Source organism: Cnephaeus nilssonii, assembly GCF_951640355.1.
Source record: "Cnephaeus nilssonii genome assembly, chromosome: 3".
In the NCBI taxonomy this organism is placed as follows: domain Eukaryota; kingdom Metazoa; phylum Chordata; class Mammalia; order Chiroptera; family Vespertilionidae; genus Cnephaeus; species Cnephaeus nilssonii.
Genome location: NC_137074.1, coordinates 65,639,196 through 65,642,585, shown reverse-complemented (window position 1 = coordinate 65,642,585; position 3,390 = coordinate 65,639,196). Strand labels below are relative to the sequence as shown.

Sequence of the window (3,390 nt, the reverse complement as noted above, 5' to 3'; positions counted from 1 at the left end):
TTTTGGTGTGATGGTAAATGAGATTGCTTTTTTAGTCTCTCTTTCTGTAAGTTCATTATTGGTGTATAGAAATGCCATAGATTGCTTGGCATTAATTTTGTATCCTGCTACATTGCTGAATTCATTAAGTCTAATAATTTTTATGGAGTCTTTAGGGTTTTCTATGTACAGTATCATGTCATCTGCAAATAAGGACAGCTTAACTTCTTCTTTTCCAATTTGGATGCCTTTTATTTCTTCTTCTTGTCTGATCACAATGGCTAGTACTTCCAGCACTATGTTGAACAGGAGTGGTGAGAGTGGGCATCCCTGTCTTGTTCCTGTTCTTAGGGGAAATGGTTTTAGTTTTTTCCCATTGAGTATGATGTTGGTTGTGATTTTGTCATATATGGCTTTTATTATGTTGAGGTATGATCCTTCTATTCCCACCCTGCTGAGAGTTTTTGTCAAGAAAGAGTGTTGGATTTTGTCAAATGCTTTTTCTGCATCAATTGATATGACTATGTGATTTTTATCTCTCAATTTGTTTATGTGATGTATCATGTTTATTGATTTGCGAATATTGTACCGTCCTTGCATCCCTGGGATAAATCCTACTTGGTCATGGTATGATCTTTCTGATGTACTGCTGGATTCAATTTGCTAGAATTTTGTTGAGGATTTTGGCATCTGTGTTCATTAGGGATATTGGTCTGTAATTCTCTTTCATTGTGTTATCTTTATCTGGTTTTGGTATTAGGGTGATGCTGGCTTCATAGAAGCAGCTTGGAAGTGTTCCTTCCTGTTGAATTTTCTGGAATAGTCTGAGGAAGATAAGTTTTAGTTCTTCCTTGAATGTTTGGTAAAACTCCCCTCTGAAGCCATCTGGACCCGGGCTTTTGTTTGCTGGGAGCTTTTTGATGACTGCTTCAATTTTTTCCATAGTTATCAGCCTATTGAGATTTTTAGAATCTTCCTGAGTGAGTTTTGGAAGGTTGTATTTTTCTAGGAATGTGTCCATTTCCTCCAGGTTGTCTAGTTTGTTAGAATAGAGTTGTTCATAGTATTTTTTAACAATCCTTTGTATTTCTGTGGGTCTACCCTTATATTTTATTAAAAGACCAAACATGATGAAAAGACCAAACTGCTTACTTGAATTTCAAAAGTAAAATGATTCAATCTATCTATATAAAACCCTAAATGCAAATTGACCGAATGGCAGAACAACTGGTGGAATGACTGGTCACTATGATGCTCACTGACCACCAGGGTGCAGATGCTCAATGCTGGAGCTGCCCCCAGCCTGCAGGCCCTGACCAGTGGTGGCAGCAGGGGGCAGGGCTGGTGAGCAGCCGGTGCCAGGCCAGCCAAGGCGAGTGTGAGCAGGGGCCCTGATCACCCCACCAGTCACCCCACAGATCAGCCCTGATCGCCAGTCAGGCATAGGGACCCTACCCATGCACAAATTTTGTGCACCAGGTCTCTAGTATTAAAGTAAGAAACTGTCTACAAATCTCTGGCAGTAATAAATTGCAGTACACAATGCATACAGGAGTCATACACAGCAACAAACTCTCGTACAAAATAAAGTATTTTAATACCTTTAAAATCCATTTTTTCCTTTAAAATCATTCATGGAAAATACTCTCAAGTCAGAATTAACACCTCAAATAGTCAAGTATCAGGAAGCTACATTACAGCTATTTAATATACAAAGAAACATTCTTTCACCAGTAATTTCCTTCTAATGTTTCTGCTTGCTTCTCTATATTCCCCACTCTATCATTTCTTCAAATAATGCAAACTCAATTTGTTGAACACTGGAATCTGTTGATATGATTTGTATAAACCATAACATTTTGTTGTTGACCATCTGCAATTATTAAGCCATCTGGTAACTAGTTAGTAAATGCCTCCTCTATTGGCTCTTTACTTAGTTCATCTGTAGCTGTGACTACTCTACCAATTCCTTTCTCTCCTTCCATTGCCTCTCTGAATTTCTGAAGGTATAATTTTAGAAGTTCTGCATAACTGTCAAAGCCTAAGATAGACATGGCAAAGAGAATATCTTCTCCATTGATTGGCTTCCATTTCTCTTTATGGCACCCTTCAATTTCTTCAGATGTTATAGAGCTAATGGACTCAGGTGTCCATTCTTAAACACATTCTTTAGCATTTTTTGCAATCTTTTCTGTTTGAGGTATAGTATTTTTCATTATACTTGCCACATTTGCAATTGGAGGATATATATCTTGTTCTCTGAAACTTTCTTTTGAACTATTTGTGTCTTCATAATCATGCTGTTCTCAGTAGCTGCATGAGGCTAGATAACATAATGACTTCTTCAATATAGTCTGCAAAAATTCCTAGTTGAGAAGCATCTGTTATAGAACTGTTACCATTGATTGTCATGAAATACTGTCAGTATTGTCAGTAGTGTCAAGACCACATAGATAAAAGAAGGATCATACTAAAATACTATGAAGACTATATGCCACCATATTTAATAACATAGAAGAAATTGATAAGTTTCTAGAAATATGTAACCTTCTAGATTGAATTATGACCAACTGGGAAGTCTAAAGAGACCAATAAACAGTGAGGAAATTGAAACAACCATCAAAAACCTCCCAAAAAAGATCTAGCTGGTTAGAAAGTTGGCCTGCAGACTGAAGGGTCCTGGGTTCAATTCCAGTCAAGGGCACATGCCCAAGTTGTGGGTTTGATCCCCAGTAGGGGGCAGGCAGGAGGCAGCTGATAAATGATTCTCTCCCATCACTGATGTTTCTATCGCTCTCTCCCTCTCCCTTCCTCTCTGATATCAATAAAAATATTTTTTAAAAACTCCCAAAAAATAAAAGTCCAGGACCAGATGGCTTCATTTGTGAATCCTACCAAATATTCGAAGAAGATTTGGTATCTATCCTTCTCAAATTCTTTTAAAAAATTAAAGAAGAGGCAATGCTTCCTAACATATTTTATGAGGCTAACATAACCCTGATACCAAAACCTGACAAGCATAACACACACAAAAAGAAAACTACAGACCAATATCTCTGATGAATGCAGGTGCAAAAATCCTAAACAAAATGCTAACAAATCGAATTCAGAATGCATTAAAATAATAATACATCATGACTAAGTGGAGTTAATTCCAGGGGCATAAAGATCTGTTAACATATGCAAATCGATCAATGTAATACACCACATTAACAAAACAAAGGATAATATAATCTTATCAATAGATACAGAAAAGGCATTTGATAAGAAACAATATCCATTTGTGATTAAAACACTCAATAAAATGGGTATAGAAGGAAAGTACCTCAACATAATAAAGGCCATATGTGACAAACCATCAGCCAATATAATACTGAATGGTGAAGAACTGAAAGTGTTTCCTCTATCAGG

General features: G+C 36.8%; 1 pseudogene across 1 annotated transcript; it reads right to left on the bottom strand.

Annotated features, from left to right (window-relative positions):
• Positions 1-1,744: 1,744 nt before the first annotated feature.
• Positions 1,745-2,391, bottom strand: LOC307096704 (nuclear transcription factor Y subunit beta-like; annotated as a pseudogene). The gene has a single exon. The product of its transcript is annotated as a nuclear transcription factor Y subunit beta-like (transcript).
• Positions 2,392-3,390: the final 999 nt, after the last annotated feature.